At 44.2% G+C, this 14,158-nt stretch overlaps 1 long non-coding RNA gene across 1 annotated transcript; it reads right to left on the bottom strand.

The window, feature by feature from the left end:
• Positions 1 to 6,795: 6,795 nt before the first annotated feature.
• LOC123001881 (uncharacterized) lies at positions 6,796 to 8,544 on the bottom strand. Its single transcript, XR_006411174.2, has 3 exons — positions 8,267 to 8,544; positions 8,075 to 8,170; positions 6,796 to 7,049 (listed from the first exon to the last, which is right to left on the bottom strand). It is a non-coding gene; the product is annotated as an uncharacterized LOC123001881 (long non-coding RNA).
• Positions 8,545 to 14,158: the final 5,614 nt, after the last annotated feature.

The raw sequence follows: 14,158 nt of genomic DNA, 5'->3' as shown, positions 1-14,158 counted from the left end.
AATTCATTTGTTCAATAAACGTTTGGCGAGTGCCCACCTTGTGCTGTAGAGAAACATGGTCCAGTCCCCAGTATGATGAAACACACACGTCCCAGTCTCCCACACCAGTCTTCCACACCAGTGCCTAACCCAGGCCACGATGATTCGCAGAAGCTCAAAAATAAGAAATCATCTAGACGTGATCTGGATTTGGGCCTTGATCCTTTGCCTCCTCTGGGACCCTGCACAAAGTGCTTTACCTCTGAGTCTTAAGTTGTACGTGCTGAGGGTGGACGAAGGGAGTGGGCCAGCTGCAGTGCAGATTTCTGCACAGAGTAAATGACTGTGGGAGGCAGCTTGTCCTGTGTCTCCGGTGTGACTGTCAGCATGGCCTGCAGAGCTGTCAAGTATGTGGATCAGATGACAGTGGGGAAGGGCTTGGAGGTGGAAGTGTTCCTTATTCCTGGGGGGAGCCAAATGCCTGGTGATTAAGAGCAAGACTGTGGAGTCATCGAACTCAAAATTCTGATGCTAAAAGTTCTTGCCCCACTCATCGTTCACCTACAGTCAAATGACTTCGTCTCTTTCTCCACCTATAAAGGGGAGATCACAAAAACTAGCATTTATTGAGTCTGTCCCTTATTCCAGGCACTCTGAGGTAAACACATTCCATCTTCAAACTGTCTCTGCAGAAGAGATAGTGCCCTGATCTCCACGTTCTACACAAGAACACTGAGACACAGGGCAGTCAGCAGGCAGGTGCGGGGACTGCGCTCCCACACGCCACATTGCACTGTTTCTCTCTGTAAGTCATAGGGTGCGGTAATAGAATGCTCAGGTATAAATATGAAAAAGTGCTATGGGAATTGTTTAGGCTAAGAAGCAGTAGAAGTGCGTTGCTGGCACAAGAAAAACATCATTATTATAATGATAACTACCATTCCCGAGTATATATAATAGAGTAGGCAGTAACTTGGGTGCTTTATATACTTCATTCCATTAAATCTTCACACAGCCCGCGCCAGGTAGTTATTACTATTCTTATTTTATGCGTGAAGAAAGTGAGAGGCTAAATAACTCGTCAAATGTCCCACTAGTTAGTAAGAGGCAGACCCAGCATTCAGACCTGCCTGCCGGAGAGCCCGGCACCTTCTACAGCACAGCTTCTGTCCACAGGTGGGGACCAGAGGCAGGAAATGAAAGGCATGTGAGGGACTGGCTCCTCGTCCATGGTTAACACAGTGCGGAAATGGTGGATAATAAAGCGGAAGCATAAGCTAGTTCGATGCAATCTGCAGACTAAGACTTGACCTTGCAGACAATGGTGAGCCATTGACAGGGAAGCAAGAGTATGACTAGAAATCGTCCCAGAGGTCTTGCAAACCTGTCTCTGTTGTTGCTGGCATTCTAACCATACCAACCCTCAGATGCGTTCCTTAAACCCTGGTAAAAAGAGTTCTCTGAATACATAGTCTGTAGTACTTCTATCTTCCTCTGAATTTTTACAGGATTTACCAACAATGCTTCCCAGGGACTTTCAAGCAGTATTTATGTTTTACCGCCTATTACATGTCTTTTCATCTAGGTTGTGATTTCCTAGAAAACTGGCATTGTGTCTAAGGTTTCTGTGAGCTAAGTGCCTGTCCTCATGATTGCACATAGTTGGGACTTTAGAAATGCTAACTATTGGTGATGTAATGGATGTGGCATCATTTGAAAAAGACTGCATCTCCAAAGAAGCAAGCTACAAGAGGCAGTTTGTTCTTAGTCAAGAGTCAAAGGATCTGAACACATCCCCAAGTGATCAACAGTGACCAACTGAGAGAAATTCCTCCCTACCTTGAGCCCCAATTTCCTCCTCCATCGAAAGGAGCCAACACGTCCTCTAAGGCCTATATGTAAAAAGGGAGGGCAAATACCAGGCACTCTGCTGAGCACGTTCTAGGGGTTGACTAATGGCTTGAAGGTGAAAGTATGATGTGGTTTTGGAATCAGAACATCTTATATTTAACTCCATGCTCTGTCTGGGTGCAGGTTACTTATTATAGGCCGAACTGTGTTCCCTCAAAATTCATATGTTGAACTTCTAACCCCCAGCACCTCAGGCTGTGACCGTATTTGGAGATACAGCCTTTAAAGAGGTAATAAATGTAAAAACGATTTCCCATGGGTAGGCCTTAATTCAATATGACTGGTGTCCTTATGGAGAGATTAGGACACAGATACACACGGAGAGAAGACAACGTGAAGACAGGGAGAAGACCAGTGTGCGCAAGCCAAGGACAGAGCTTCGGAAGAAACCAACCCTGCTAACACCTGCCTTCAACTTCCAGCTTCCAGAAACTCGAGAAAATAAATGTCGACTGTTTAAACCGCCCAGTCTGTGGAACTCTGCTATCACAGCCTTAGCTGATGGATATACTACTTAACTTCTTTGAGACTCAGTTTGCTGTTGTACAGAAAGGGATAACCACACCTATCTTCGGGGCACCGTTGTGAGGCTGAGACATGATTTATGCAAAGCAGGTATGGGTACTCTGTGAATGACGTCTGGAATTTGTAGTGGTGACAGGACAAATATTGTTGACTCTAGCCCACAGGGCTCTTGAGGGGATCAACTGGGATGATCATTTCGATGTGAAATATAAGCAACCTCTGGAATCAAAGTGGCTGAATGTGAACCTTGGCTTCCCCGCTGACCATGTACGTGATCTGGACTATTCTCAATCTCCCCAGGCCTTGCTTCCCAACCCGTCAAACAGAACACATAGCCTCCATCACTGAGTTGTTAAGAAGAATATGTAACATCACGGGATACTTTTTAGTATGTGCCAGGAACTGTCCTAAGCCCTGTATTAACTTACGTAATAGGCACAAATGTTTGGGGATTTGGAATTCTGTTATTTCCATTTTTATAAAGTAAGGAATCTGTGGCATAGAGTGAGAAAGTCTTCAAGTCACAGAGTTAGCAAAATGTGTAGCCAGGATTCAAACTTGGACAGAATAGCAGAAATGAAGAGAAAAGTAGGATGTTAGCTCATTAAATCTTATCTATCTGATTTTAGTGTTCCTTTCCATGCTTTGTTACTGGTTTCCTCTTCAACCCTGAGGAAGCATGTCTCACATTCTTACCAGGCCTAGAATCTTAATCAGACAGTGTTTGGAGACCTGTCCACTTCTGAGACAATATTCTGAGGGACTCTCCTTCCATTCCCAGGTCCCCTGGAGTAGGCATCAGTGCTCTCTCACTCCTGAGCACATGGCTCTCGCCCCTTTGGGAAGGGTGGGGCCGTGTGACTAGGTCATCCAATGCAGTATGGGCAAAAATTATATGTGTCACTCTATTAGGTTCAGAGCATTTAACTGCTAGTGTGAGACCCTTCTGAACTCATTTGCCTGTTGAAATGGTGACCAGCAGTGGTTGTGAGGCTGCCTTCTCTGCCACCCAGATTCTTGATTAACGGCAATGGCCACAACATCCTTCTGACTCACAATAGACATGCACCCTAAATGGGAAATAAATTCTTGTTATTTAAGCCACTGAGATTTCAGAGTTGTTTGTTACTACAACATAACGGTCCACCCTGACTGATGCATCCATCCCATTAGTTCATTTCAAGGTCCTGTCTTTTCCTCTTGGGAATCTTCCCTGCCTGATCATACTCTCAACCCCCCAGGTCTTCTTTCTCCTCCTCTGTTACTTCTTCTCTCTTTCTACCTTCAATTCTGTCTTTCTGTCCTATACGATTCCTTTCTGCAGTCTTCCTTATGTGGGGTTGTCTCCCTGGGGAAAGAGAAGTTTAACTGAATACAGGGACAGAATCACTGTCTGCCCTCCTTCTGTTTCAAATTAGGCTCAGAATGTGGAACCCATCCTAGGTTCTGCTCATGCAATGCAGCTACTAAAGCCTGATTTCTTGAAGATATAGGCGCAGTCTGGGTAACGGCAGCCAAACCAAGCACTTCAGATCTTATCTCCCCAGTGATAAGGTTGTGTCCAGCCATGACTGCATGGAGTATGTCCACTTAACAAGGACAAGAGAAGCTGATTTGTCCCTAAAGGGCCTTGAAATTCACTCCACTAACATGAAATGGGTCAATAAAAACAAGAAATGAAATTGAGGTCACGGACTTTCTCAGGAGAGATAGTAACACCCCTGTCCCCATGGCGCTGCTGCAGATTCATTGGCAAGGTGCTGATTAATAGCCAGAGGAAATGTCACTGCTGCCTGGCGCCCTGGGAACCATGGTCCCCTTTTCCCAGGAGGAAATAGGGAGCCGTGAGGAAATCTTGCCAGCCAGACTGCAGCCATAACAGGCAAGATTGTTTGCTTCAATTGCTAGTTCTATATTTGTAGCTGAAATCCCAGGGCTATGCTCACTCATTATGACTGGGGATTTGGCTAGGGTGTAAGTAATTTAGGGGCAGGGATTAGATCTTTTATATTTCAGTACATTGCATGGTTTATGCCATATAATAAATGCTTGTGATTTTTGATGAATTATTTAGTGGGTATATGGATGTCTTAGTCTATTTGGGCTGTTATAACAAAAACACTGGATGGCTTATAAATCACAAACATTTATTTCTTACAGTTCTGGAAGCTGGAAGATCCAAGATCAAGGCTATGACAGATTTGGTGTCTGGTGAGTACCTATTCCCAAGATGGGTGTCTTTTTGCTGTAACTTCACATGGCAGGAGGGGCAAGGGAGCTCTGTTGGGACTATTTCATAAGAGCACCAATCTTACTTGTGAGGGCTCTGTCCTCATGTCTTAGTCACCTCCCCAAAGCCCCCACCTCCTAATACTATCACCTTGGGAGTTCTGTTTTTAACATATGAATTTGGGCAGGGCACAAATGGATAAACATCATAAGTTGTTTATTGGCCACATCTTCTATTAAATATCTTTTCTATCACGTTTACAATGGTATCCCCTGCATCTGCCACAGTGTCCTGCTCAGAGTACCCCAATAAGTGTTTGTGCAATAAATGATTAGCCATCTTTTACACCAGGAGAGGAGAACATTGCTGGGATTGAGAAAAAGCCACTCATACGATTAATTAAACACTCGCCAAGTGTCAACTGTGTGACTGTCCTTGCTAGCAACAGGGTTGACGACACCACCGAGGCAAGACTCTGCTCTTCCCACTTTAGTGAAGAAGACTGGGCTTCCCACAAAGGATCTTATGGGCAGTAAGTAAAGAAAGTGTGGGGGCAAATTAAAAAGAGAAAAAATCTTCCCCAGGGACAGAAGGAGAGGAAGACATGGCCTCTGAGAGTGATGACCCTTGATGTGAGAGCTGGTTAATAAGATGACAAGAGTTCACCATGTGGACCCATCAGAGGAACAATGTTCCAGACAGAGTTTATATCCATTTTAACATCTGATCTTTCTGGTAACCCTAGACATATATACAGCACACGGACTGTGGGCCGTCCTGAAAATCTTCCGAAGCTACGTGAAAACGTAGGCTTCCTGAATCTTAACAAGATACACTCTTCAATATGATTTGTTCCATCTTTCAAAGCTCCATCCAGCCTCATCCCCTCTGGGAAGGCTTCAGATTAATCTAGCAAAGATTTCTACCCTGTGGGCTCAGAGTCTATCAGCTATCTCAAGCAAGCTGTGTGATCTCAGGGAAGTCACCTTCATTTTTTTCATCTGCTAAATCGGGGTTTCAAGAATACCCTTCCCCCGAAATTGTAGTATAATTAATGACATAGCACCTGGTAGTTCATCAAACTCTCAGTTCCTTGTTTTTTTGTTTTTCTCATCTATGAAATGTTATGATAATAAATGAGTCAACAACGGTCAAACACCTAGAACAGTGAGTGGCACACAGCAGGCATAGATGAGTATTAACTATTATAATTCCTACTACATATTATGTCCATTCCTTAATAGATGCTGCTTTGTATTAATTATAGTAAAAGTACATGACAGCCCCTTGTATTACTCTGAACCTTCTTCCCATACTGATCTTGATCAGTAAAGAACTGGTGGCCTGAGATCGGAGATCTTAATCTGAAATTTCTAACTCCTGGTCCTTGGTGTTTCAGTCATGGGCCCCAGCCAGCATGCTCCTTGGTTAAGAATCAGAGGCTGGTGAACCATCCAAGCTGCAGGCACTCTGCTCCTCTGAGCCTCCTGCCCTCCTCCTGGCTAGAGGACACCGTGGGTGTTATCTGCCTTTTTCCTAGCAATGCTGGCAACATAGGTTCTTATGCTGCTAAAAATATGCAGCTCAAGATTCAAGGTGAACCAGACAGATTGATTTTCAACTTGGACAAAGTTGAGAGGGAAGGAAAAATCGTATTTAGTGGCTTCTGCTTGGGGATGAGAGGGATGGGAGACTTAAGGTTTTATTTTAAATAATAAAACATATAATTTTTTAATCCATTGGGGTTTTAACTGGTTTGGTCAACAGTTATTAATGTAGATTCACTAGCAGTGCCTTCTTGATGCAAAAGGGTAGGAAACTTCTCAATTTGAGAGACAGTCCCTCTGGCATTAAGGGCTTACACATCTTTCAACTTGACCTTTATCTCTGGGTTCTTCCCTGGTGATGCCTGGTCCTTGATGGTTATAGCAATTTAAGATTCAAAAACATTTACAGCCCTCTCTTCTAGGGAATTCAGTGAATCATGACTTCTGAACTAATACTATATATAATATTTCTACAACAATAATGACAGGAAGGTAAGGTGTTTTGCTCTAATCTGTATGTTCTACAGCAGACATATAGCATATTTTTATAATTAGGAATGCAGACAGTTAAGAAATGAAAATATTGCAAGAAAACACTGCAATGCTTGGTATATTTAGTGAATACAAAAATAAATAAGTATGAAGCCATGTACCATAGAATAACCTTGATAACTTTCCAATGTTGAGAATCAGCATCTCTTGGATATTTTAGCCAGACAACAGCATAGATACTTTCCAATACCACACTCCACATAATCTTCACCAACAATCTGGTGACAAAGGAAGCAATAGCCTCATCTGACAGATGAAGATACTGAGGCTCAAAGGGACCCATCAGCTTGCCTGAGATCACGCAACTAGGAAACAAAGAAGAAAAGATCAGACCACGTCTCCAACACTAATGCCCTGTATCCTACAGCAAACTCTTTCAGTCCAGGGGAAACCAGAGTTTAAATTCAGAGCATGGTATACTGGGGTTTGTCCAGGTGGAGCCCCCAGTCTGCAGTATCAGTGTCATATGGGAAAATCCTCTGGCCCACCCACACATACTGAATCAATACCCTTGGGGGTAGAATCAAGCGACCTGGATTTTTTAAGCAAGTCCTCTGCATGATTCTAATGGCTACTGTGGTTTCAGTAACACTGGCGAAGAAATAGAGCTTCCGAAGGGCAAAGTAAATTGCCCACCATCCTAGAACAGAACTAGGCTTCGAAACAAGGTTTGTCTTCCTTTAAACGTATTATACTTAATGAGGTGGGTTTGTTTGTTTGTTTTATTTATTTTTTATTTTTTTTATTTTTTTTTTAAAGATTTTTTAAATTTATTTATTCGACAGAGATAGAGACAGCCAGTGAGAGAGGGAACACAAGCAGGGGGAGTGGGAGAGGAAGAGGCAGGCTCACAGCAGAGGAGCCTGACGTGGGGCGATCCCATAACGCCGGGATCACGCCCTGAGCGGAAGGCAGACGCTTAACCGCTGTGCCACCCAGGCGCCCCTGTTTGTTTTAAAGATTTTTTTTTTTAAATTTGAGAGAGTGAGAGAGCACACAAGAGAGAGAGCAAGCCAGGAAGAGCGGGGGGGGGGGGGGGAGGGCAGGGAGGAAAGGCAGAGGGAGAGGGAGAAGCAGACTCCCCACTGAACAGGGAGCCAGACACAGGGCTTGAGCCCGAGACCCTGAGATCGTGACCTGAGCCAAAGGCAGGCACTTAACTGACTGAGCCACCCAGGCGCCCCGTATGAAGTGTTTTCTAATGCAGAATAAATTGTTTAGTATCTGAGCTTTAGTTCTCTTAGCTGCCAATTAAAAACAGTGGTCAAAGAAGAAGATCCTAGAAATAGCGTCTCCTGTATTCACTAGCCACGTGGCACAGGCAACTTACACATTCCTTTGTGCTACAGTTCCTCATCTGATAAATGCCTACTCCGGCTGCAATGGAACCAGTGAGAAACCGCAGGGAACTGCCTCTGCACCGCGCCTGGCACAGAAAAGAGGCTCAGTAATTAGTGAGTCTGTTCATGCACATTAATAGCTTGTCTTCTTTCTCTCTCAATAAAATGGAGAATATCCTTACCCAGTGCCTGGAGCATAGTAGGTGCACAGAAAACGCTCAGTCTTTTGGGTTCCTTCTAATAGATGCTTCTCTTCTTCTCCTTGACAGGCTAAGTACCTCCCCAACTAGTGTTTCACTTTCTGGATTTTCTCCCTGCAGCCAACTCCCTTAATGTCAAGCAGTGAAAGTGGATCCGGAGGAAATAAATTCCAAAGCTATTGTAATGGAAAGAGTTAGCTTCAGTCAACTTTAGCATTTAACTCTTAATAAGAGAGTCTGCCCTATAAAGGAGTCGCCTTGCAGCCCTTTCTTCTAAGAACTCAGGTTATTAACTCTAACCCCCTGGAGATGTACCGCCCCCATACACACACACACACACACACACACACACACACACACACACCCCCTTTCAGGGCAGCCCCTGCATTTCCCTCCCGAAGCCCTACAGAGTCGTTGCATTCTACTCGGTAAAATAGATTTAATAAGATGCTTAATTAATTTTGAACCAACAACAACATTTTGCTGAATACTGTAATTGCATTTTCCATTTTGCTAGCAAATTGAATGCTGAGAAGCGTGTGAACTTGTCCTATCAGTGCACAGCCTGGACAAACGACAGACCCAACACCAGACGCTGTGGCTCCTTTTGCAATCATCTGTAATTCCCCAACTCTGAGCAACAGGTTTTGAGGACTCCCTGAGCCCAGCTGGAGAGGAAACATTTGGCATATATGTACAACTTCACTGGCAGTGTAGAAGGGGACGGACAGTAAGTAAGGCTAGGCAGGCAACATTTGGCATATATATACAACTTCACAGAAGGGGACGGACAGTAAGTAAGGCTAGGCAGGCAGGGATGGTATACAGAGATTCTACAGTTACTACTGCGTAATCTTGCAAGGAAATTGCACCACCACCTCTGGCTAGTCTTGATTTACTTATGTCTGAAATGAGGATAATGATAATGCCTATACTCTTGGTGGTAGAGAGGTTTAAAAGGTACCACTGTAGACAGCAGCTGACACCTAGTAGGTATTCAACATAACAGAGCCTTCCCGTTGGTCCAAGGAGACAGCCTAGACAAATGGACTTTGACATTTAAAAACAAACAGGAAAACAAAGAAAAGTGGGAGAACAATGCCCCCCAGACTTTGCTTAGGGAAAGACTCTAAATAATCAACGTGAAGTCATTCTGGTGCTTCGCCCATATCGCTCAGCTCACTGGCACACTTCCGCACTGTCTATACTCTTGTCCCCTACATGCAGGAGATGGCACCGATGACAGATTGCTGCTTTCATGAATCACGGGGCTGTTAATCCCCACCGTGTCTCCTTAAACCAAATCCCTGCATTTCGCACGATGCTGTGCTTTCTTTACAAATCTTTTAGTTGCCTAGTTACTGGGCTAATATTGATAATACCTGCTCCACTGGGTACCCAGCTCGACTGTGCAGCACGGAGGGTCCCCCCAGTGCCCTATGGGCATGCTTCTGCCCCAGACTGCTGGCTGGCTGTGGTTTGTCTTCCTCAAGTGTCTTCTGCCTAGGCTTCTGCTTCTCCAGTCCCCTTAACAATTCCGTGCGGCGGGGGGGGGGGGGGGGGGGGGTTGGGTTCAAAAGATAGGCTCCAGCTTTCTCCGCTTTTAATACTTCATACATGTCAAGACAGGGCCTATGATAAGCACCCAAACAGTACGGATGCCACAGATGTGTCCCAAATCGGGGATCAGGAAGTTTATAATCTTGGGGTCTCACGGATTCTTTAACTTTTAAAAGATTTTACTTTTTCATACTAAAAACAAACCTGCTTATTACTTAAAAATTAAAAAAACATTAAACCTAAGAAGAGAATAAAACATTATATATCTACATATATATGCAGGTAGACATCTTTCTATCTAGAGAGCTATAAATACACAGATATAGATATATAGATACAGATATAAAACATCACTGATGAATGTCATGACATGTTTTCTTCCAATGTTTTTTCTATTCGTAGTCACAGTTTTTTTTTTAATTTTGGTTTTTATAATACCTACTTGTCATTTTATAGTCTGATTTTCTTAAATTATCCTCTCCATAAACATGCTTTCCTGATAGGTTTTCTCCATAAACAGCATTTAAATGGCTGCATACTATTTCCCTGAATAGGAATATCAGCTTTCTTAACTATTCCTCTAATGTTGTCTTTGTAGTGTTTTTGATTTTAAATTTCTTCTTATCATAAGTAATTCTTTGATGGGCTACATTATATGGCCCATAAAGCTGCTATTCTGGCAGAAGGCAACACACCATAAATAAGAAACATAATAAGTAAATGAAATGGTACATTAGGGATAAAGGGGACAGAGAGCAACAGAGGGACAGTTGCTGCTTTAAATACAGCAGGCAGGGCAGGCCACACCAAGATGGAACCCTAGCAGGAGATAAGGCAGACACGCAGGTATCTGGGAGAAGATCCTTCCAGGAATAAAAATGGAGGGTGTGAAGGCTTTGAGGTGGAAGGAGGAGAAAGTGGAGACAAGGATAATTTAGTATAGCTGTGCAGGGTTGTTCAGACGGCCTGTGGCATTACAGACCCAGGTTGCTAGGATTCCATCTAGAGTGCCGCGTGTTTTCTAACCCGGAAGCATCCCATGATAGCGTGACCGGGACAGTCTTAACATGGGCCTCAGTCTGACTGAACCGTAGATGGGTTTCTTCCTGAACACGATGTCCCTTTTCCTAGAGCATTTACTTCAGAAAACTTCCAGTCTTAAATTTTCTCTGTCCCTTTGAGATGTAAATCTTCTCCTGGACTGTTACAAGTTTTACAACCCAGGAATGTCTTTCTCGAGGGCCTGGGAACCATCCCTTCAAAATATGCTCATCTAAGGAGATAGTGCCCCTATTTCTTAGTCTCTGGGAGGGTAGTTGCCTGATTTCAATGGGTGCCAATTAGCAAGCACAGATGGCTTACACTGACCTGTGCCCCCCCTCCCCAAATCATCCTCCAGCACTTTTCCACAAGCTCCCCCCATTGCTTAACCTCCACCCTTTGGTTTCATCAGTGTTTAGTGATTTGCCTAAATGTATCCTTTGGAACTCTGGTCCTCAGAATTTGTCTGCAGCGTTCACCTTGATAGTCATAGCATGCGCTAACTTCTTGAAGGCTACTTCTCCAGTTCCACAGCTGCATAGACCCAAATCCTAGGAGGCACTTCTCACTCGTCTCTTTCCCCACACTGCACCTTCCATCCATCAGCAAATCCTGCTGGCTCTACTTCCATAAGATCTTCCAAATCTAGTCGCCTCTCTCCGCTTTCATCTCCATTACTGAGAATGCCAACATTATCATCTCTCACTTGGAATATCGCAATGACTTCTTAACTAGTCCCCTACTGTTTACTTCTTACTGTTTGTTCTCTACAGAGCAGGCAGAGAGATCTTTCGAAAGTCAAATTGCACCCTACCTCTACTCATGAGCCTCCGGTGGTTTTCCATTACGCTTTCAATAAATTCCAAAGTCTTTCAGGGCTCCCAAGGCCCTGCCTACTTCTCCGACACAACACTATGCATTTAGGCTCTCCTTCACTCCATTCCAGCCATTTTGGCCAATAATGCACCCACTCTGAGGGCCTCAGGCCCTGCTGGTGGGACCGCGCAGACTCTCTGGATGGCTTGCACTCTCACTGTGCAGCTACCTGCTGACATATGCTCTTCTCAACCCGTCCGAGTGCTCCCTCTGAAAATGTAAACCTTGTCATTCTGTGTTGCTGCAGCTCGCTTTCCCAACACATACCAGGACTGGACATTATGCATTTCTTTTATTATTGCCTAATCCCTTCTCCCCACTTGAAAGTAAGGTCCATTTTGTTCACCGCTACGTTTTTGTAGCCTCACAAGTAAACAATAAGTGCTGAGAGAACGAAGGAATAAGTAAAAGGCTCTGAGGTGTTCCGTAGTTTAAAAATATTGCTCCACTTTCTGACCCACTATTCCTCAAATGTACTTATCCGGCAAATCCTTTTCCACGCACCACTTTTTAATATGGAACAAAATCAAAAGCACAGATCGCGGCAGATTAAAGACGGCTGAAAGATCTCTGATCTTGCTCTCATCAAGAGGTAAGATCTATGTTGCCTCTACTTGAATTTGGGGAGTCCCTGTGATTGCTTTGTACAACACAATGTGGCAGAGATGGTGCTGTACCAGTTTCTGGAAGCAGTCTGTAAGAAGCTGGCAGCATCTACCTCCTGCCCCTTGGTGCCCCTCCACACGTCTCAAAGCCCTGAGCTGCCATATTCAAAGTCTGATTATCCTGACAATGCCGTGCTGGAGAGCCGTGCACACACAGATGCTCCAGTCAACAGTCTCAGCAGAGAGCAGCCTTCCAGCCACACCCCCAAGGCACCAGACAAGTAAGAGAAGTGTCTTGCACTCCCCGGACCAGCCTATCTGCCAGGTAAATACTACCGAGGGACACCCACTGAGACAGAAAAGATCTGCTATGGAGCCCATCCTCATTTCCTCACCCACAAAATCATGAGACGTAATCAAATGATTAAAGTTAAAAAACAACAAACCATCTACATTTGGGTATTTTGTTATGTAGCAATGGGTTGCTGGCATACTGATGTAATCCCCCCCCCCCTGCCCCGCCTTTTCATCTTTTCAGATGAGAAAACCAGGGCCTAGGGAGGAGAACGTCACTTTGCCAGGGTCTCTTAGCTGGTTCATAGCAGAACTGGGACCAGAACCCGTATCTCTGATTCTGGTCCAGTGTTCCTGCCATAAGCAAAGAAGGGGTTTTCAGAATTATTCTGGATCCCTTTCTCCTTCTCTCACACGGGCTGTCCCCTTCAGTTTAAATCAACATCTCCTAAACACGCTCTAGGTGTCAAACCAGACCTAAGAACACGTACATACTCACTTCACTCAGTCCCTCCAGCCAGGGGAGTTCTTTAGGGACCAGACAGTGCGGACCGGCAAAGAGGGATGTCACCAAAGCTGTAAAATGAAAGGCAAGTCCAGCCAGAGTGTAAATTGACCAGAATATATTTCATTCTCCTGGCTGTGAGGCCTCACACTTTTGAATGAATATGTGCTTAACTATTTATAATTGACCTTTGCACAAAAGAACATGAAATTTTTATAGCCCAAAGCTTCATTTATTAACTTTACTGGAGTGTAAAATATTTCTGTTTGCCATAAATTTATACCAGGACAATATATATGCTAATTAGTAGTCATGTCGTCGTCTGCACGCTGTTGTGTTGGCTGGTCATTTCCAACAGGCAAAATAGCAGAATTCAATCGACAGATGACAATTGAATGGCTTGATACTTGCTGTTCAAACAGTGAAGTCTAGAGTGGTGAATTAATAGTGTTCATTATAATGAGTCCATTTCCTTTTCATTTCCTTTATAAATTAGTCCAGGTAACACGCTGAGTCCCTTCAAGAATGGCTCCCGGGAACCCGCTGAGATACACCTGCAAAACCCACAACTCAGCAGAATCCCTCCGGCTCTCATCCTGTGGTTTTCATGTTCCTTCTGGAGTTTCAAAAACCCACTGATGGAAGGAGCCTCAGAGATCATCTCTACTTGTTTCACAGAGAAAGAGACGGAGGCTGAGAGTGGTCAAGCATGTTGCCCAGGGTCCCACAGAAAGGCAGTGTTGGAGTCAGAAGTCAGGAGTGGGTCTCAGTGAAAAATAAGGCTGGGAAAGACCTGAGCAATCATCATTGTGCCCTACCCACTTGAGAAATGTGAAAATCGAGGATCGAGGAGGACAAGTTCAAATACTATATCCCTCGTGAAGCCTAAGTGAACCTGTGGCTTCATTCTATCCATCCATGTGTCTATCAATTTAATAGACATTTACTGAGTACCTACTATGTGCTAGGTGCTGGAGGTAAAATGGTTATACA

This window comes from Ursus arctos, unplaced genomic scaffold, assembly GCF_023065955.2.
Source record: "Ursus arctos isolate Adak ecotype North America unplaced genomic scaffold, UrsArc2.0 scaffold_18, whole genome shotgun sequence".
NCBI lineage: Eukaryota > Metazoa > Chordata > Mammalia > Carnivora > Ursidae > Ursus > Ursus arctos.
Note: the sequence above shows the minus strand (reverse complement) of the source record. Positions and strands in the feature narration are given on the sequence as shown.